This window comes from Ammospiza nelsoni, chromosome 2, assembly GCF_027579445.1.
Source record: "Ammospiza nelsoni isolate bAmmNel1 chromosome 2, bAmmNel1.pri, whole genome shotgun sequence".
NCBI lineage: Eukaryota > Metazoa > Chordata > Aves > Passeriformes > Passerellidae > Ammospiza > Ammospiza nelsoni.
Genome location: NC_080634.1, coordinates 74,961,572 through 74,984,205, shown reverse-complemented (window position 1 = coordinate 74,984,205; position 22,634 = coordinate 74,961,572). Strand labels below are relative to the sequence as shown.

The following is a 22,634-nucleotide window of genomic DNA, read 5'->3' as shown; positions in this document are numbered from 1 at the left end:
ATTTTGTTGTATGCTTGTTTTTTTTTTTAATGCCTGACCTTTATATTAGGGAGCAGGTTGAGAAGAGAAGGGTTAGGTATACCAGTCATCTTTTGCCATTTTGGTGCACAGGGAACTCTAAAAAGACACTACTATCATGTCTGTAAAAAGATTTCAGAGTCGCTAATTGTCTAAGAGCATGAAAGTCAGTAACAAATGGGATGTAAGAACAGTGCAAAAGCTAAAAGCTAAATCAGATCCAAAAGGATCATAACAAAATGGGGTAGCACTGTGCCTTCATCATTAAAAAGTTCAGAAGCAAATTTTTGGTCCAGCTATAAAGCTGAAAAGTGTCACATGGTTCAAGAGTATCAAAAACAATAAGCCCTAAAAATAGGAAAATTTTCTGGTCCTTTTATTATAGTGCAAAGATTCAGCATTAGTATTTAAGAAAAAAAAAATCTAAGGCAGATGTCTAAAAATTATAATTACTTGTAAAATTCTGTTGATTTTACCAAGGGTAGATTATAAAAAAATAACATAAAGTTTCTATGATAAACAAAATAGTTACTGTCTGTAAAAGAAATATTTACTGTCTGTAAAAGAAATAGATCAATTTTTCCTCCAAGTCAGTGAAATATTTCCTGTGGTATCACATGGAGTTGGAAAAGATAAGCGATAATGGACAGCTTGCAGAGTGGTTCATGGCTGTCTCATAGGAAGATAGGAACAGGTGATACTAGAAAGAGAAACATAAGTGAAATTACTGGTAAAAATAAACAAGCATTTCTCTACTATACCCTGGAATAAGATTTGGATATTTGTAAATGAAATTAGCTTCTGAGACAGCTTTGAAGCTCATTGTGAATACTTGTCAGTATAGAATATTAATATACCACAGATAGAAACAAAACAAAACAACTTTGCAAACATTAAACAAAATTAAATGAAACAGTGTAGGTAGCAAAATTGTTGACTAAGATCTAATAGCAAAAATGCTTGATAGAAACCATGACCCGATTATTAGATAAGTACAGGGACAGAGAATTATCTAATTAGGGATTTCATCAGAGTGTGACAAAGGAATGATGAATTAATTTGTAATTATTTTTTTTTTTTCCAACAAGATAGATCAAACAGATAACTGGGACTTTTGTCTCTGTTCAAAGTTTTATTGGACCTTTATACAAAGTATATATAGAATATCCATAGCTCACAAAGAATTAACTCAAACTTAGCTAGTACAAAGAAAAATTAATAGTTTGAAATGGAATTTTGCAATCAGAAAATAACATAATTTGTCTTGTTCAGAATAGAAAAACAAATGCTAAGGGAGAAAGAGAGAATGTCATTGTTGTCTATAATTACATAAAACTACTCTTTGAATTGAAGGACAGCTTTAGTAAAAAAAGAAATAACTTATGACAGACAAAAAACCCCAAAAACCCACCAACCAAAATCACAATTTAGATTATCAGAAGGTTCTTTCTCATGAAGAAAGTTCTCTGACATTAGTTTTGAGACCTAAAAATATTCTCCTTTTCAAATACAGGTCTGTAAGTGAATCCAAAACCAAGGAGGTTATCTGTCCCAGAGGAAGAAGAGGTCCAATGGCCCTAAATCACATTTCAAAATGAAAGTATTTAATAATAAAAACTGCAAGGTATAATAGAGAGGGACTTACCAATACTTCAAACAAGGCTGGGATCACCCACAGCTTTTAAATTTACATTAGTGATTAATCATTTTGAAATAAAGTCATGTTCTACGTAATTTCATATTTGGTACCTAAAAAGACAATAAGAAAATAAGAAAATAAGACTCTCAAATAAATTTCTGCTTTCTTGACCCCAGGCCTAACTTGAACTGTTGTCTTTCACTGATTGTGTCTGTAATTGACACTATGAGAAAAATCCAGTGGTGAACAAGTGGCCATTAGACTTTAGAATTTCTCTTCAATAATTTTGACTTGGATGAAAATCTGATGAACTGAGTTTGTTACAACTATATGACGTAAAAGATCCCTGTGTTCTCTGCAGTTTATAAAGCAGTTGAGAAACCAAATCTATTCTTTAGAGAAGCAATAGAAATAAATAATTTTTTACCTTCATACATATTGTATGTATACATATACTAAGTTTGAAGTGGTTTTAATCCACATTCCATAAATATTAGAGAAATATTTTGTGTCTACTTTTCTGTGATAAGAAAATTATAGAAAAATGTGAAAAATGGTTTAAAATGGAATATCTGAACAGACACATCAATTTCCATGTTAATTCTCCTTGGATTTCATAGCTATGACATCAGGCACACAGGAGATGCAATCTTCTAAAATGGCAGCCAGAGGACAGATACGATGAAGTCAAGCAGGTAATATGGCACAAAAGTTCTGCATGTAGATTCTCAAATCACTCCCCAAATGCAAAACAAGAAAAGGAATAATATGGGGAAACCCCCTCAACACCAAAATTTCTTGACAAAATATTCCTTCCCAAAATAGTAAGCATAAATCCAGTGTTATTTCAAATACATAATTTAATTTTTATGCATAAAAATACAGTAAAATATTAAATAGTAAGTATTATTGTCAATATTTACTATACCATAGACTTAAGATGAAGACAGGCTGGGAGAATTTCAGTCGCTAAGCCTGGAGAAGAGAAATCTGGTGAGATCTAGCAGCCTTAAGTTTTCAAAGGAGGCCTATAAGAAAGCTGGAGAGGGATTTTACAAGCACAGGAAGGACAATGTGGAATGGATTTCAACTGAAAGACAGTAGGTTTGGATCAGATGTTAGGAAGAAATTCCTTGCTGTGAAAATGGTGAGGCACAGGAACATGTTGGCCAGAGAAGTTATGGATGTACCATTTGTGGAAGTGCCCAAGGCCAGGTTGGATGGGGCTTTGAGAAACCTGGTCTAGTGGTAGGTGTCTCTACCCATGGGAGGAGGGATTTGAGCTAGATAATTTCCTCTCAATCCACATAATTCTCTTTCTATACCTTACCTGTATAAATGTATACAATTACATGTTTTTCTGAGATAGTAATACATGCATGCATATAATAGAAGGAAGGAATATATCAAAATGAATTGTTGCAATACATTTCATCTCCACGTATTTTAAATGGCTAATTAACTTGTTACATTGTTTTTTTACTCTGCTTATTTCTAGTCAGTGAAAGAAAACATGTACTTTTTGAACTGGACTCACCTCTGTACTGACTTATGCTCTTGTAAGATGAATTTCTCTCCATGAGGTATTTCAGAGATGTCACTGGTCCTGGTGTTTGCACTTTAGATTTCTACATTTGATCAAACATATATCACCTCTAGAAGTCTGAACAATTACACACTTTTCAGTTCTATTTCTTCTGCAAATTTTTCAGTTGTACATAAGTTTGTTTTGTTTCATTGCAGTCAGGAAGCACTGCTAAATTCAGTGATGCTGGACCAGCATGACTGAAGTTCTGTGTTTTTTCTTAAATGCCCTTACATGAATTTCCTGTCATGAAATTGCAGTAGTCTGTCTCTTTCAAATGGATTAATACTGTGGAATTGTAAGTAATGAAAATCTCTCTGCTGAATGACACAAATATTAAAACCAACTTTCTGCACTTCACTAATATCAGCAGGTCCCCCAGTTTCAATTTTGTTGAACTAATTCATGCCACTTCAAATTTTATTGCAACTTGAACTTTCATTCCATAATTAATTACATGAGCAGCGTGAGTATGCCCTGGATACTAAAAGATTAAAGCCTGAATTTCTACATCTTAGTTCTGACACAGAGCTTTATTTTGCAGCACCAAGATGTGCTGGAGCCAGTACTTTTATTGACACACAGAGAATATAGTTCTGAAATTTTAGTTCAAGGCATTTCCTGTACAATGTTAAAAATTAATTTATCTGACTTTCCGACTATTTACGGTTTAAAGAGACAGCAACACAGAAGACACGTGTGTTCCTCTGGGGCAGCAGCTAAAGGCTAGGAAAATTACCCCAAAACTATTTTTAATGGCACTAGAAACCTATATTTAAGTAGCTGAAGCACAATTCAGCTTTGAGCTAGCAGTTTGGTTGCTTTTTTAATAATTAGAAAGAAACAGACACATTCTTAGAGTAAACAATCCCATGTTAAGAGTTTTCTCAGAAAGAGGGAATGACTTGCAACTTGGAGTACCATTGTCTCTCAAATGACCATAGTGAAAGTGTCATAACATGGAGCAGTCAACTAATTTCTGGCTAATTTTTTCTGAGATGTTTGTTATTCAAAAACGACAAAAGTATGTCTGTCAGTGACTGAGTATCAAGAAGTGATATCTCTGAAGAGGTGTACTATATGTGAGAGACGTTTGGGGGCCTGTGGCTACAGAAGGAAGGGTTTTGGTATGAGACAGAGAAATTACAGAGTGTGAGAATTCCATCTCTGCTTTGTAAAAAGGGGAGGGATGCAGTTATCACATTGTGAAAGAAGGCAAAATCAGTCTTTGTATTTTTCAGAACTCAGTTCTATGTCTTCAAAAATATGCATGACATTCTGTGGTGAATAAATTAATGTCAGACTTAATTTTATTATGGAAATGCTTTCTCCTAATAAAAATTGTTTCCTTAAAATAGATACTTAGCTTGCATTCAGGTTTTTGAATGCCTAATGAATACTCAAAGAAAGAAATCTTCAACAGTCGAAACAGACTCCAGAGGCATAACTTGTTCATTTATTTCAGTGCACTTGGGCCATTCTGGCTGTATGAAACACTTCAGAATGTTCTTTCAGAAATGTTTCACCTGTCACCAGTAGCACATGGAAGACTAGATCTTACACCTCTACCTTGGATTTAAACTCTACTGAGCAGTCCTCTTTATTCACTTGTTCCAATGTTGCTGTTTTGGATACTAAATAGATAAGAAAGATCTGAGTCTCCTGTTCCATTATCTCAATTTCTTATTGTCCTGCTTTTGGCTGGGATAGAGTTAAGTTTCTCCACAGTAGCTAGTCTTGGGCTACATTTCAGATTTTGCTGGGAATAGTTTTGGTGGCACACTGGTGTTTCAGGTATTCCTGAGCAGTGCTCAGTGTCAAGCACACAGTGTCAAGGCCTTTTCTGCGCCTTACACTGCTCTGCAAGTGAGTAGGCTGGTGGATGCTAAAGGTTGGGAGGGGACACATCTGGGGTAGTTGACCCCAGCTGACCAAAGGCATATTCAGAACAATATCACATGGTGCTCGCCAATAAAACCTGGCAAGATGAAGTTTGAGGGGGGCTGCTATTGCTCAGGAACTGGCTGGTCATCAGTGGTTAGTGGTGAGAATTTGGGGAATTATGCATAATTTGCTTTTCTCTGATGTGATTATCCTTTCTTTTTGTTTTTTTTGCTCTGCTTTTTGTCCTTATAATTTTTTCTTTCAATTGTTAAACTCTCTGTAATAAAACCCATGAATTTTCACTCTCTTTTACTCTTCCAATTCTGCCCCACATATCTCTGTGGAGGTGTGAATAAACAGCTGTGCAAGGTATAATTGCCAGATGAGTTAAACTGTAACATTTTAATAGCATTCACAAATAATGTTATTTTTTATCTGAGCCTCTCACTATTTTTTATGCATACTTTAATTTCTGTAGTAGGTGCAGCTTCTTTTTTATTCTCTTTTTCAAATGAACATATATCAATTTTCCTACTTGTCTATACGATTTAGCTTTTTAACCTTGAGCCTGTGGCTTTCCCTGAAGTAACAGAGGTGACATTGTTCACAGTGTTCCTGAAATATGACTGCACTTTCAGGTTAGTACAATTTTGTGAAACAATCCATAACTCTACTTTATCCTCTCCGGAAACAACGAGAGAACATTTCTGACATAAAATCTCTCAAATGGCAAAGAAAAGCTGTAGGTTGCCTGAGGGTCACAAAAGAGATGTTTCTGTGAGTTCTAATGCTTTCAGTACAAATAAGGGTCACCCATGAAATAAAAAATTGAACCTTTTTGCAACATGTACGGCATGAATTTCACTGGGCAAGGCATTCCACCCTTAAATAAGAGCATTAGAACTAGAATTGTAGGGGACCAAAGCAAGAAAGAAAGTGCACATGGGAAAAACATTTATGCTCTTGAGATATGTAGGGAAACATAATTTTATTGAATGGAGTTTTCCAAGCCCTCATTATACAGTTAATACTTATACAGCAGTCACAAAATCCAATTTGAAAGAGAAATTTTCAAATTTTTTGAGACTATAATAAACTGATACTTCATAGTTTGATTTGAAATGTCATTAATTTCAACTGAAATCTGAGGTTTTATATAAAAAGTCGAGTAAGAGACCTTGAAACATCCAACATTCTTTGAGATGGTTTCTTTTCCTTTTGAGGGTGTTTATATATCTTATTTCACAAACTGCCTTGCATGAAAGCTTTTGATTAATACACCTGAAATCCGTACATGAGAATAAAAAGAGACAAGTCTTTTCTGGTGGCTCTATAGAGTAACAGTAACATTATTTAAATAAAAATAATTCTGCATTAAACTTTCTTTGAAAACATCCAGGGCTTAGATCCTTGTGCACTGGTACTATTTTAATATGAAATTGAGTACAGTTGCTCAAATTTTTATGGAGATCTACTGATTGGTGATGCCCCACGAGAACAATGTGAAAGCATCACATACGTTGACATTCTAACTTCCATATTTCTCAAGATTACAGAAAACGTGCTGTGGTGGTTGCAGAAGAGTGTTTCTAGTCAGCCATGATTTTAAGGGGAGGGAGCTCATTTGCACAATTTGATTAATGCATACTTAAAAACATCTGAGTGCTTCCAGGAAGAGGATATAGCAAATAGTCAACCAATTAAAAATTCATTGTATAAAGAAAGAATTTAGATGCAAGGTATTTTTTTCTACAGAATTTTTTCTGATTCTATATCTTATCACTGACTTTGAATGAATAGATAATTTCTTTTTGAATTGTAGGCTACAGATTATTCAACATCTAGTCAACTTGGCAAACTAGAGCATCACTTCTAAAATGTAATTAATCCCCATGAAGTTCAAATACTGGAGATGTTAGCCTTCTATTACCCTTTAATGAGTATTCCAAACACTAGTAATTTTATTGTTTATTTTCATGGTCCAGTGATTCTTTTCCTGTTTTTCTCAATCTTTGTATAATTTCACAGAAAAAAAAATTAAAAAACTGATGTACGAAATATATTCTGCTTTCACTTCCTTGAGCAAATAACCAATTAAAAATGTAAATATAGTCTATATATGGGAATTCTAAAATATTTTTGGTAGGAGTATAATTAACTTTAAAAACATATTTTAATTCTAAGCAATTATAACTGTCACATACTACATGCTGCATGAAATGGATATTTTTGGAAGTTTTTTTATGTCAATCAGTTTGTACTTACCATCAAATTGGTATCTAATCAAGGAACACTCTCCTCTCATTCCTCATTTGTCATTTCACAACCAGGAGGCTCAGAAACAGAAGGTAGTTGGGGGTTCCAGTGCCATTTGAGCAGTAATTCTTCATAGAGATCTTGTGAAACGTATTTCTAATTTATGATGTGCTACAAAACTGTTAAGAAAACTCCATCCAGAATTTGAAATTATCTTCTTTGATCTCTTGGGAAGATAGCCTGCTCCAAATACAGTCAAGTGTTCCAAACAGAGTGGCAGACTTAAAGGTCTAGCTTGTCAGTAAACTGTTGGCATTAAAACTAATTAAACTTCTGCTTGATGTTGTGTGGAACCATCATCATAATTCTTTTGCAAGGGATAGAGGAAATGAAAATCAAATTTTAAGGTAACTGTTCCATTTTATTCTATCAGGTTGAGCTCAGAAATTTCTGAGAGCTCTCCTCAGCCTTCACACTTATAAACCAGATGGGACTGGAAATGAAACATTTAAAAAGCCCTGAGATCTATGTACCATTGATGTAAGGCTCTGATATTTTTGATCATATGGAAGTTTAGTGATATGACATGCAGGGATACTTCTGAAAAGACTTTTCTTTTTAATCCTTATACTTATTGTCTCTGTTAAACTCAAGTAGCTTAGACATTACTAAAGAAAAAGAACATTAGTAAAATATGTCACAGGATGCTGCAATATATTGCTGTGATTTAATTAATTTAAATTTGATTTTACAGTTTTTAAAAACTAAAACCAAACTAACAGAAATTCTACGAAAAGTATATTCAAAGATTTTAACGAAGAAGTCAATGACAGAAACTAAAAGAGACAGACTTTTGGGGAAAAAACAAAAAAGCAAACCAACCAACCAACTAAGCAACACTTCCAAAAGCATACATCCAACTGAACCAAAATAAATCAAAACCCCAAACAGTATAAATTTCTGAAATGTCATCATTCGCTTCACAATGAAATCAAAGTTTAGTTGTGGTGATGGAAACATCTGACTTTGTCCTGTACAGTGCCTTTCTCACTGAGTCAAAAATGACCACAGACCCACCCCTACAAATTTGGGGAGAGACCAGGGTTATGGTACAGGCACTGCTCGTGCCCTCTGCTGTTGCACATCCTCTGCTCCCAAGCCTTGTGAGGCTGGCATGGGTGCCCTCACCACTAAGTGCCAAAGGAAAATAAGGCTCTGGAGAATTTCACCGAGGGTTGCACACCTCAGCAGGTGACATTTCGGTTTCAGTTTTCCCTTGTTGCAAATACACTTATATTGCTGCTGGTTGCAGGCCATGGGTTTTAATGCTGAGTTTGCAGGGTGTCAGGACTGAGGCTTGTAAGGCTTTTTCTGAACTTGACCTGACAGGGGGGGGCTTTTTTTGCTTGTTTAATCTGTAACATAGTTTTTTTTTAATGGCTACATGTCTATGTCTGATTAATTTTGTTTATATTTGCATAGTGTCAAAAATTGCCATGGTAGAAAGGAGTATTTGTGCAGAATGAAATATTGGCAATTCTAACATAGTGATGTAGTAGTATACAGGCATATAAGCAAGGTACAATAACAAAACTTTTGAAATATAGGGATGAAAGATGTAATGTGCATGTGTAGGACACAAGAGAGGGGACAGACACTGGCACTGAAAATACTAATGGTGTAAGATCACCTCTTGAAGGGTCAGTGAACTGCAGAGCTGGGAACTGAAAAAAAAAATTAGGCTTGGAGTTAACAGGGATAAAAAATTCAAATATCTAACACATGTAAACCAGACAAATATAATAAATTCAGACATAATGTGATGTTTCACATCCTTGAAGGAAAAGCGAACAGTACAATATCTTAGAAATTATATAATAATGCCAAGTACATCTTACAGTGAGCAGGAGGAAATTTTCAGCATCAACCTTATGTTACCCAGGATGAAAATGACTCACCAGTTCAGTACTGAATGCATGTAGGATTCCAGTGGAAGCATGGACATAACAATAGAAATTGGGTAGATACTAAGAAACATGTTTATACCAAATTAAATTGCACTTTTACTGCTGAGATTGTTTCCATATCAAAATTCTTTGCTTTTCTTTACTTTTTCTGTAGTAATCCAGTTTGTGCTAATAAGAAGTCTTTGAAAACTTGTCAGTGACAGAAATGGGACTGTCATCTTCACCCTTTCCTCTGCATGTCTGAGGTTTTTATACTTCTCAATCGCTACCAAAAGGGAAGAGGGATTTGCCTACTTCCAGTACTGTTACTGACTTTTGTCAGCAATCAGCTCCAGGTTTTCCAGCAGTATGTCCTGTCCATTTGGAGTCCCTTGCTCTTATCTTGCTCCTTGTTACTCATCCTGCGAGTTATGTTGTCCCTCTCATACTTTTCTACACTAGCGAAGTACAGCTGCAAAAGTCTTAGTCTTTGGTGATTGCACTGCTCACATACTTACCTAAAGTGCTCATATATTGGGTGCAGTTTTGTTATCACAGTGTTAAAAAATGTTTATACACAGTTATTAGTTACATTGGTTTAGTATATTTACATTCAAGGCATACCAGCTGTGTAAGTTTTACAGGCTTCTGCTTTGGTTACAGCTCAAAAAGAGTTATTCTTTATAAATCAAAATCAATGGAAAAAACCCTGTATTTCTTACAATCAGTATCTCAGCTTTCTTGCAGAGGGTGTGAGTGTTGAGTTCTAGTTTGGGTTTTTAATGTTTTTGGGGGTTTTTTTTTGTGGGGAGAGGTGTGGGTTTTTTCCTTTCTACCTGTTACAAAGATGAACTGATTAAACAAATTCCAGCTGAGCTGTTTGGCAGACAAAAGATATTTCTGGGATTGTATATTTTGCTCTGATGTGATACATAGAATGCATATTGGTGGATTTGGAAATGATTCTTGATTGCCTCTAGCAGTCTTCAATGACAAAGAAAAAAGTTATTGAATTTTGCAGCACTACCTATGACAGAGATGTGATAGATGAGAAGCAGATGTAAAAAGCTTAATGTAAGTCTACTTGATAAATGGGGTTGCATTTCTTTCTCACCTGCTGAAATTTACAGAAATCAATTTTTTTCCCCTCAGTTTTAAGATGTATAGGACAAATGCTAGTCAATCCTTTCACATGCTTATTTAGTGAGGAGCACAAATGTTAAAATTCCTTGTTCATTTCAAGCTTGCTTAGAGAGAAACATTTTATATATGTTTATATATACACTCATCTTTTGGAGGGTGCTCTATTCAAATCTTTTGCTTAATGTGTTTTTCTAAGTTTTTATCTGGAATCATAAATCTGCAAAATGTCAAAGAGATAAAAATGACTGGAACCACCTACTGCCTAAGCTGGGCTTCACTGTAAAAAGAAGAGAATATATGAACAAGACCCCATAGAAAATCATGAGACATTTTTGTGACTCAGATCCCAGTTCCTACTCTTTATATCCATGCCCTCTCTCTTCAGGGAGGAAAGTCATCTGAAGCAACCTGTGCTTAATGTGTACCCCTTGTCAAAGCTATGTTGACTGGTCTATGTCAATGGAAAATTCAGATGGACAAATGCCTGAAAAAGCATCAGTCTGTTTTTTTCATTAAGAGAAATGTCCAATAATGTTTAAATTTGCATTTATGTTAGAAAAGTAATCCTGTAAAATGAATAAAAACAAACCACTAAAGAGATGAAAAATTAACCCCCTCAAATGACAAACAATCTGAAAGTCTGCTCTTTTGGTAAATTCTGTGGTTGAGAAAGGAGATTAAATGGATTGCATGTTTATTTACTTTTTTTTTTCCTTCTACTGACAGCTGCTAGTTACATCCTACAAGGTTTCTCTGTATGTGGTTTTGTTGTTTTATGTTGTTTTGTTATTGCATGGCAGAGCATATATGCTCTTTATTTTGCAGTTAAAAGACTGTAAATTATTTAAAACATGATTGAAAGCAGAAAAAGAGAACAGAGAAGAATAATAATGTTAGAAGGTCTATGTCATAACAATAATGTCAAGAGATTGGCAGAGAAGCTCTAAGGGAGAAAGAAAACGTGGAGACCCAAGGGTGGAAAAGGAAAAAAAAATACTGCCAGTGGAATGAAGAACAAAAAGGAAAAACAAAGGGAAGTCTTGGAGGATGGAGGAAAAAATAGATGTGGCTCCCCCAGATAAAATACCAGACTTCAGGTCTTGTGGGCCATTCTTTTGAAAGATAGAAATGACAACAGCAGAAACAGCTGGTCATTGACTTAATTTCTCATAATTTTGTTGCTTTGTTTTCCCTAGAACCCTTCTGCTGTTTTCTTCCATCATTTGAAAAAGAAACAGAGCAAACTTTATACAGTCAGGTGCATGACATACTAGAACACACTCTTCAAATTTTGACTGTAACAGAATGCTGAGCTATGGTTTTCCTGGCACTGTCTACAGTTACAAGATCTGATTATATTATTTATGGTTGTTTCATTAAAGGATATAATTATGCATGCAGTTAATTATCTTTTAGATGTGAATTGTTTGGTACTCAGCAACCATATATTTTCCTTTTATTTCATCATTTGTTCATTCAGATTGTGGTTTTTTCTCTCTCGGTGTGAGCCAGGATTTACAACAGTGTGCTAAGACATGCAGACAGGTGCTGAGGGACTGGCTTGAGATTCAGCTAACAGAAGAGACCAAAAAATGTTGTTGGACGTGAGATGAGAAGTGGAAAGGGATGAACTTTTCCAAAAGAAAGGGGCAAAGCAGTTTAGGTAATGGAGCGACTATCACAATTTGAATGGAAAAAGTGGAGACAGGGGGATAATAAATGTAACTGGTCTTCTGTAAATAAGCTGCTTGTCAGCACACTTGTCTGACTGAGCCTTGGAGCTTTGCTGTCTGACCTTGCTCTGTGTGTGTAATTTTCTGGGGCTTTTCAAGCTGTTAATTAAGGGAGACATGCAAATGCACAAGATATGAGACACTTATTAAGGAAAGGGCTCAAGGTCTGGCCTTGGCAATCAGAACATAGAGAGACTGCCAGTATTCAAGTAAGGTGGGAAGGAGAAACCTCTGAACCCCAGAAATCCACTGGATTCAACTTCAACTTCTCACAATTATTCAGTGAAGGTACTCTGGAATCAGGACACAAGAACTATGTGATTTGACAATGTAGGTAAGTCTGTAATGGCCCTGAAGCTGCTAATAACAATTCTTGGCTTGCCATCCAGGAGCTCAGAAAGAGCACCTACACAGTCCCTTCATTACAGCACACATTTCAGAAAATGATGGCACCATATTTTATAGCAGTACTTCCATCTGTTTGTGGAAATATGATATCAGTTTCCTAAGGAGACACCATCCAAATGAAAAAGGCTGCTCATTCTCTTTGAAATAAAAATATGCTAGATCTTGCAGCAGTCCTTCTCAATAATTTACAGCAGTTCCACCCTATTTGAAAACTCTAATAATAAATTAATCATCTTTAAGATGCAAATCAGTGATACAGTCAAGGATTGCTTTTGACTGATGTATGTCTCCAATAGCTCACTGCAAGAAATAATGTGGGAACTGATCTCTACAAAAGTGTTCCCAATCCAGTTGTGTTGGTTTCAATATTCTTCATCAGCAGTGCATCTTATTTTTCATTCACATTTGCTGGTTTAAACCTGCAGCATAAATCCTATTGGGTTCAGCTCCATCAGAAACAGACTGCTTGCATAGTATGCTACAGAAACATTAGATTCTTAACAAATGTACAGGGACAGAGTCTTGTTTTCGTTATCTTGTATTTTAAGAGAAGAACGATGGCAGTATTAGTCTGAGGAAAAACATGTTTTAATAAGGATCTTAAATTGTTAAGCTTTCACACACTCCAAAATTTTATTTGTGCTCTCTTCCATTGCCTCTGTTTTATATTAATGTGATCCAAGATTCAATGAATATTGCAAATGGATTATCTTAAATAAACTTTTAGTCTGGCTTTGAGAATCAGATGTATGCAGTGAAGTTTTTTTAATTAATAATACAGTAAACATGGTCTCAATTTCTATAGTAATTTTCATGTCATGTACCATAAATTTTAATGTATTTCTTAATTCCACACTAATGTTTAAAAATACCCAGATTTTTCTTAAAATTAGAGTGTAAACATCTAGTTAATTTTTTCAAAATGTTTAGTTATTATTTATAATTTTCTATATTAAAAGTTAACAAAACCAAATCAGCATGAAGATTTTGAAAATATAAAGCATTAGCTTCTAAGCATGTTGGAATTAATGAAATTCACAAAATAATTTTTTCTATTTTAAGACAAATACTGCTATGAGATATGTTATAGCAAAATGTCCTGGTCATCAGAAGGGGAATCAGTGATTAATTGCTTTGTTAAATAAGGCCTGTGTATGCTGACTTAAAAGAACCTGTTAATAAAAAAAAAATTAAACTATTTTCAAATAATTTCTTTACCATAGTATTTAAAACTACATTCTTTTTCTTGCCCCTGTTAGTGCAAGAGGATCAAACACTATAAAATATAATTCAAGCATTTACTTAAAATATCATTAAAAATAAAAACAGATGTCCTTATACATATTTAAATTTTTAAAATGTAACATTTTTGAACAACCTATTCTGATTTTATTGAAGTGAAATGAGGTTTAAGCAAAAATAGGTTTAGACCAAAAAGCAAGATGTACTGTATAAGACTATTGTAGTGTTTGCCCTCTAGATCTTCCCATAAATTATATCACCTGACAGCTTCTTCAGGCAACCTAAATATGTGGTTAAGGTCTAGAAAAAGATTAAATCAAAATGATTAACAAAGATTAAATCAAAATGATAAACACATCCTGCTTTAAAAAAGCCCTAAGCATAACTCAAAGTGAAAACAATTCCTGACTACAGGACAGAAAACAACAGGTTTACAATGGCAATTTTAATTTATTTTTGTGACTTTTTACATGTTACTACTGGCTTTAAAGAAACACTATGACATGTCTTATTTCTCTGTTTTTCCTTGTTCCATTAAAAAAAGTGCTACAAAGACATCTACATAGACAGGCCATTTACTATAACCCTTGATTTTTCTCTAAACTGTAGTCTCCTTGTTGTGATTAGGGCATTCCTACAAATTTCTTTTCTGTTTAGCTCATTTTAAATGACAAGTATAGAAACTCTTTGTGTGAAAATAATATTCTCATTTGATGGGTATGACAGAAGTGTATATTTACCATTTTTTTGGCATGAAGCTTCTTAGTTTCATTACTCCACTTTCTGCCAGCAAATTTTGCTAAATTTCACCATGGAACAAGGATTTTGCCATTACTACTAAAAAACATCAGGCACTACCCGACATCCAAAATGGTGACTCAGGGCCTTCAGAAATTATATCAGCCTCAGTTTTAACAATTTTAGTGGTCAAGTGACTATGCCCTCACCTGTTGCAGCATCAGCTTGTTGAATCACAGATACAGCAAGGGCCTGAGAAAATTTGGTGGCCATTGTGTAAGAAACAATAGACTTTCATGTCAAATAACACTGAAGAAGGCAGTTGTACAAATTCCAGACAGCAGCTGGGAAGCAAGAAGTCTGTGATGAGAAGGAAAAGGCATTTTTTTGAGGGCTTAATACTAAGCAGAAAGAAGACACTACAATGGCTAGGACTTTTCTGTCAGAAAATGCTTTATATTGCTAATGTCTTGCCACAACTCCCCACCCATCATTTCCTTTTAAAAAATGAGAAGTATATAAGTATATAACCTCAGATATGAGGTTCACTGAAAGGATATGTGTAACACCTAGGAAAAAGTGTACACAAATATAACATCCCTGCTCAACAGTCCTGTCTCTACTATTCTATTTTCAGTATTATTAGACTGATAAATTCTTTGCTTTGTAAATAGTCCAAGGTGGTTTTTTTGGTAAGAGTTGAAATGTGACAGTGCTTACAAGTGAGATAAATAGGGACTTAATTCAGTTTCCCACCTTACCCATTAGTGTCATCTGAGAAACCCAAGGAGTTGAAGCATCCATATATGACAGAGTTATCCCCATGTCTTTAATAATTTTCTCCTCTTCTTCATTTCCCCTGTCTAATATTTCCAAGGAAAAAAACCTATTTTCTTGATAAGGAAGTGTCATCAGACACTATGAGGTTGTTCCGAGTCATAATTGTGAAACCTTTTCCTTATTTTTCAGGGTTTTTTTTTGATTTCTTTTGTCCTTTGGCTTGTGTTCTGCTACATTTATGATTTTTACATTGAAGTTTGAATAATACTAGAACTACCACTGATAAATAGTGAAAATGCACAATAGAAATTGAAGGAATTGAAGGGAGATTAAGGGACTGTCACATTTCAGCTGTTTGGAGTAAATTTTAAGATAGATGAGGCTAACTGACATTAATTTTACTTTCTTTTATAATCATGACTGCTTCTATTTTCTATTCTGACTGTTGGAGAAGAGTCACAATAAAAAAGTTACAGTGAGGAAAAAAGGAAGTAAATGCAATGTATTTAGCCTCATCAAAGTTTGAGTTAAACCTGTGTTTTGTCTCACTGTACACGTACAGAGCAAATTCTCACCACTAAAGGTCCAAAGCTTATGGTCTTGAGGTTGTGGGTGTGTGTTGAATGCAGCCCTGGTAAAAACACCCACATCTGATATATGTGTGTTGTTTACCTGTAAAAACATATGAAAGGACAATACATCTATAAAATAGGACATAATCTGGTTTGAATACGTACATTAAAAGTCTTTGTAAGTCAATCCTTAAATGCCTTCAGAAACACCATTATTTCACTCTTTGGTAAAATCAAAAGAAATCTGTCATAGGATCATAAAGCACACTAGAAAGATGAGTTAAAACTCATGCTTGTCATGACATTTGACATTATGTCATCCTCCCTTTTTGGGGAAGGGGGTGTTCAGTTGTCAATAATGGTGGTGGTGACTGGACTAGAAATTTAGACCCAGAGTCAGATCACTACATGGAACTAAGCTTGCACATTTTGTTACTCTATTATAATTACTGCTTAATAGCATTTTATCTGCAGTCAAACTTTTGTGTTTCTTAAATTAATGTGATTGTCAGAACATTTTATGTTGAAAATGTTTTCAATGCAGTATGCAACAGAGTTGACATATCTAATAAGAACTGAGAGTATAGTAAGGTTCATTTTATTCTTTTTCATTCATTAATTTTGCCGGCGTAGACTTTGCTCCCATTTTATTAATAATATAGCCACTCTTTGGTAGAGGTAGAGCATTATAAATATAATAAATACTGCCCAAACAGGTACAGAAATGGAGAATGTAAAATTTAAAATCAGAGAAAGCCATGAATTAATGAGCATTTAGATAGGCATTAACCAGGTACCATGTGTCAAGATTTGGTTTGCCTAAAACACACTTTTCCCTAGACAGCTCCAAGTAAGAAAAACTTCTTTTGATGATATATTGCTTAAGAACTTTTCAGAGCAAGGGCAGTCTCCTGTGATGGCACCATCATGACCTTTATTTATGATTTAACACCACTGCACTGTAAATAATAAAAAACAAAAAAAAAGAAAGAAAAATAAGGCAAAAGAAAAGAAAACAAAACAATGCCCCCAAAACCCCAGATGTGTTTCCTAAATATGCAGAGCTTAAATATTTCTTGATACACAGAGTAAACACCTTAGTCTAAAGCATTTCTAGTGAATCAATTTGGGTGGGATTTTTGTTTTTTTCAATCCAAGAAAATTCTGTCCTGGTCTTAAAATCATCACATAATTTTTCAGAACACCAAGACATGAAAATCGGTGGGAGACTTCATAGGCAGTACAGCTGCAAACAATAGTTGTAAAGTTGTAAACAGCTTTACAAAAATTTTTGTAAAAAATTGTTTAGATACGCTTGCAGAAGGAATTTCAAATAATGCATTCTGATGTGAATAGAATAAGAAAATAGGGTTAAAATAAAGGCTGATTTCTGTCACCAAAACTCAGAGCACTCATTTTGCATATGAAATTTTTCATGGAAGTAGGCTTTTGATTTCTGAGCTTGTAAAGAAGTGTGAGGAAGTGAAATCATAATGCTGGTGGCAGAAACTACCCACAGATATTTCGAAGCATTACCTGAATTAGACAGTTTTAATCCAATTTAATCTGCAAAAATAAGTCTGAGTTTGGCAGCATATACATATCACTCAGTTTACATATAAGGAGAATTTGTGAGTAAATTATACATAGTAACATACATTTGTTCTTTGTATTAATGCCCTGAAATTAGGTTTACAGACTTATGAGATATGAGTTCAGATAGCTAATGAAAGAATATAAATATCATCATGAAAATGATATGCTATGCTGTTGACTGAAACATATAAGGGGTTTGCATATCTCATCATTTTTCATACACAGATCTCAGACCAAAAAAAAAACCCAAACAAAAACAAACAAAAAACCCCAAACAAACGAAAAAAAATAAAAACCAAAACAAAACCACCAATCCAGCAAACAAACCTGATCAAAAATTTGTCCACATCTCAGATAACATTTAATCAATGACTGGGAAAGCAGGCTTACTTTGAGATAGTCTACATAAGTCAACAGTGTGATATCCACGTAATTTCTCTAGCTATCTAAAATCTTCCTGTCTAGTCTGAGCTGACCATTTGCACTACAGCCTTTGTAATGGACTGCTCCAGAGGCAATTATCTCACTTGTTTTGCAAATTCAGAATGGGATGAGTCAATGTCCTGAATGTTTCTACAGAGTGCAGAGAGAATCTGTATGGTGAAATTAGAGAACTACTTCTCAAGCAGAAAATAATGCACAAGGTAAATCTTTTCCAAGTGTCTAGATATGATGACAATAGATAATATGTCCATTGTCACAGCAATACAGGAAGCTTGAGATTTAGGCATTCACATCATATTTTTGTATCTGGAAGAGCAGTACAACATTTAAATTTAGTTTTAGGTGAAAAAACTTGAAAATATGGAAAATTAAGACAGTAAAAAGTATGGGAAGTAAGCAGGGTTAAAGTCTAAACTGTTCAAGGATTTTCATAGGATGAGAACACAGAGCTGAAAGGAATGGTTAACTTCTGCTCTTGCACAAAATGTGTAATTTAGAACTACTGGCAAAAATGATTTTGATATGATGGTACTCATCACAGGTAAAAAAACAATTTTAAAACATCAATAGCAAACAGAAGTTATTAAAAATAAAAAGAATGAAATCAAATATTAAAAGGTTAACTATGTGCCTTATAGTACTCATACTTTTGAGGTGGATTGCCACCCTGTCTCTCTTAATGTGAGCACCCAAAAGCTACTAAAGGGACTTTCCAAGATGTTTGTGTTCCAGAAAGTTTTTCATATGAGCATTCTTCGCTGCTCACAGAGGTTCAGTCTTGCTCCTTCTTTTCAGAGGTCGCTCTGTGCAGTTGCTCAAATCAAGCAAAAAAATCCCAGACTTTCTCTCTTATATCTTCTCAAGTACTTCTAAAAGAACATAATTTATGAACATACATGCATGTGTGTGCAACTTCACAATGAACATAAAGAGCTAATCAGAGCAGGCTTGTGCTTTTATCTTATTGCAAAAGTTCCATACCTTCTCAGTGATTTCTCATGGTCACCTCCTCATACCACTGACTCCTTCTGCCTCACAGCCCAACCAATAAACTCCAACTCTCTCCTCACCCAGCTACCCCACTCTTTTGTAGCACTCATCCTCATTGGGCACAGCTGAGGCCTGTTAAGGGCAGGGCTGTTCCTAATCTTTGGTGATTAGTGCAGCTGCAACTCCTCAGGGGTGAGATTGCCTTCTGCACTATTCTCTTACATTCTATCCCTCCACAGGTTTGCAAAAGAAGGTGCTATTTGTTGAGATCAATCAAAGGCATTAATTATTTCTATTAAAATTTTTCAGACAATGCAATGAAATAATTAATTCAACCACCTTAGACTACTTTTGAGACTTTTTTGGGAGATGGGATTAGTGTTTTTTCTATATATACATTTTTCTACACACATTTATAGATAAATTTATTAGTTATTACATAAGAAATCTGTTGGCTTTTATAGCATGCTATGTTTCATCATTGTCCTTCTAGACAACTTCATATGCTATTAGTAAAAAATAAAAATTAAAAAGTAAAATAACCTAATTTCCCCTAAAAAAATAGCTATGTTTTTGTGCTCTAGCATACTAATGTGTTCACATTAATTTTGGGTCACTTCCTCTATCATACATTACCCTTTAGCTCATTTGCTACTATACAAGTACACAAACTGCTCATGAACTGCTGATACTAAATGTGTGGGTTTTGCTGAAGGAAAACTACTGACTTTATAATATGGGTTTTTGATTAGCTCTTTTTCCTCAGCACTTCACTTACTAGCAAGAGGATATTCAGCATATTTCTGTATATAATTATAAATAGAGACAATTCAAGGCTCACACTGTACTCCAGTTCTGTAGCTTTACATAATTGCTTTCAATTTAAGAATGCTGAAGGCCAATTAAAATGGACAATTACTGAGATTTTATTAGTTCAGTTACAGCTATGTAAGCTTTGAAATTTCCAAACTCTTGAAGAACTAAATATGCCTGAAGGTATCTTAGAAATTTCCATATACCTTGATTTATGACTTTGTCTTTGGTAAAATAAACATTTTGTTGTAATTATATAATTAAAGGAACAGTGTAATTATGAGGAAAGCTGAGAGAATAATTGAAAGAAGACTGTCTAACAGCTATTAATTTTTCAGCACACTAAGATAGAGTTTCAAAAGCATCTATATATTTTGGGAAAAAACAAGAAATCAATGTACTTGAGTCAAGTGATATTTAAGAACCCAGGGAGGAATTTAGTTACATGCCCTTTAGAGATATCTCATTTTTCAGAAACAGACCCCTCCAGGTGAAAACATATCTGTTTACACATAGGAAGTGACTGACTAATGACAATCTGTGCAGCTCAGCATTTATTTTATTTTTAAATCCTGAGAGAGTTTCTAAAATTAGGATCTCTGCCTCTCATCTCCTTGAGAGATCCAAGGGGGGGGGTGTATTTTAACTTGTATATCTTATATATTGGTGATCTTATATAATACTCAAGATGACCATTCGTGCAGTTGACCTGCTACTTTACCTTGCTTTGCAGATGGTAAATTTTCAATTTTTTAGTTGAAAAGACCAATGAATGGCACAATAACCAATGGTTTGCTCTGTACCTTCATCTAGAAATCACATTCTTTTTTCTTGCTCCCTTCTCCAGCTTTCCTACATAAATAGCTTCAGTTTTTCACTAAATTTTCTAAGTTGGATTTGCAAATGGTTAAGCGTACATAAAATAAAGTTTTGCATCACACGAACTGTGTGTCTAGAACTGTCTGGAGTCAAGTGTAATCTGTACAGGGAAGGAAATCTCTGCAGAGTGGCAAATCCTTGAACAATAAATTGTTTGTGGTGAATTTACCTGCCCCTTCTTTTACCATGAATATTCCACTAACATCAACATAGTCTTTGAATTTCTACAGACTTTGATTTATCAGAGTATGAGTTAGAACAAGGTAACTTTTGATACAGAGAAAATGCAAATCACTCAGCTAATAAGCATTTTAAATAACTTTCAAACAAATATTTTTCTTCTTTCCTACAGTCTGTACACAAGGACAGATTTTATTTTAGTCCACCAGCTTTCATTGTCTCCCCTTCTGCAACAGACTCCATGCATTCCTCCCTGGGTCTTCAGGGCACATGTCTCCACCAAATCTCTAACATAGCATGGTACCTCCCGAGGCACTGTGCTTGCAGCTTTTCTCATTGCTGTGTGAGCCACTGGAACCCAAATTAGCACCCAGCTGAACAAAGCTTGTACTTCTCTATTTCATCTGTTGCAGATGAGAAATAAACAAAACCGCTAACAGTTTAGACCATAAGAGTCACCCATTTCTTGCCACTTCCAAAAATGTAGTTTTGAGAAGACCGCTTCATTAATAAAGGGCAAAAAAGAAACTATTGAAATTTTAGGGTTCTGGTTTTCCACAGAGAGAAGCTTCTCATGTGATTTATTCTTTATTATACAAATTGAAAGTAGGTATGATCCAATACCATTCTTTGTTTCATACAAATGAAAGAGCTTCATTAGCATACTTATGACTCAAGCATCTGTTAAATTAAAACGTTTTAGAAAGAGATTATGTTTTGTCTGTATCATTTGTTTATATTGTGATGGGATCATGTTTTAATTTAGAAAACAGATGTAGTGATCAAGAAAAAAAGAATCTGTCTGGCATGTTCTACTGAGATGTACATCTTGGAATGTTTCTTTACCTTTAGTTGCAGTTGTCTTTTAAATAGAAACTGCTTTTTCTGAAATGTTCTTTGCATAATGATGTTTCATTAGCTCACTTTAAATTGTTACTCAGAAATATTTTTCAAGTTGAAAATTATGTGAGGAAGAAGAGATGAAATATTTGCTGATTTTGATTCTGTAAAATTTTTTTATTGTTGGTTTGTTGTAACTATTTGTTTTGGTTTCGAGTGGGGCTTTTTTGTTATTTTATTTATTACCAGAACTGTTATAATGACTTCAGATAAACTCAATGGCAGTGCTTAGGTCTGAATTGCATAAAAATTAATTACCTTATTCATTTCTTATGTTTTACTCCAAATTTGTAATAATTATGTAAAACAGCTCTCCTCTCTACTCTAAAATTACTAGTAATAAGCATGTCATCATCATTTTATTTTGTTTTCTTGGAATTTTTATGCTCACAAATGTAGTCATTTTTAGGTATTTTCCTGTTAAGCAACCTAGAACAAGAAAGAAACATAAAGGAAATTTTAAACTAATTTATAAGAAACCTTTATTACTGAAATTTAAACATTCATCTTAAAATTCCTTAATTACATTAGGTTATGGATTTGGAAATGTGTCTTTCAACATTTGTGTTCCAATCTCCTGCCCCTTTTTCTTGCCTTTCTTATGTGAAGGTTGGTGAATGGTACACAGCAACATTTAACAATCTGTCAAAATTGTTAAAAAGGCTAACAGAACAGACCGGTAGGATTCTTATTGCTAGTAGTCTCAGATTTCAAATTCAAAAATAAAATTCAAAAAGAAACTAAAATTAGAAAATATCCCTTTGTCAGGTTCGGTGAATCTGAAGGAATGATTCACTTTTTACTAATAGTCTTTTTTTTAAATACAGAACATGAATTAAGGAACATTTTCACTTAAGAAATTTTGACATGGATAGATAGAAAATGTCT

At 34.3% G+C, this 22,634-nt stretch overlaps 1 long non-coding RNA gene across 2 annotated transcripts; it reads right to left on the bottom strand.

The window, feature by feature from the left end:
- Nucleotides 1–11,939: 11,939 nt before the first annotated feature.
- Nucleotides 11,940–19,037, bottom strand: LOC132070065 (uncharacterized). 2 transcript variants are annotated; one of them, XR_009417870.1, is made up of 4 exons: nt 18,966–19,037; nt 15,948–16,044; nt 14,802–14,952; nt 11,940–13,183 (listed from the first exon to the last, which is right to left on the bottom strand). It is a non-coding gene; the product is annotated as an uncharacterized LOC132070065 (long non-coding RNA). The 2 variants fall into 2 exon arrangements; XR_009417869.1 differs by lacking the exon at nt 11,940–13,183 and having other exon boundaries at nt 14,318–14,952.
- Between the last annotated feature and the right edge of the window lie 3,597 nt (nt 19,038–22,634).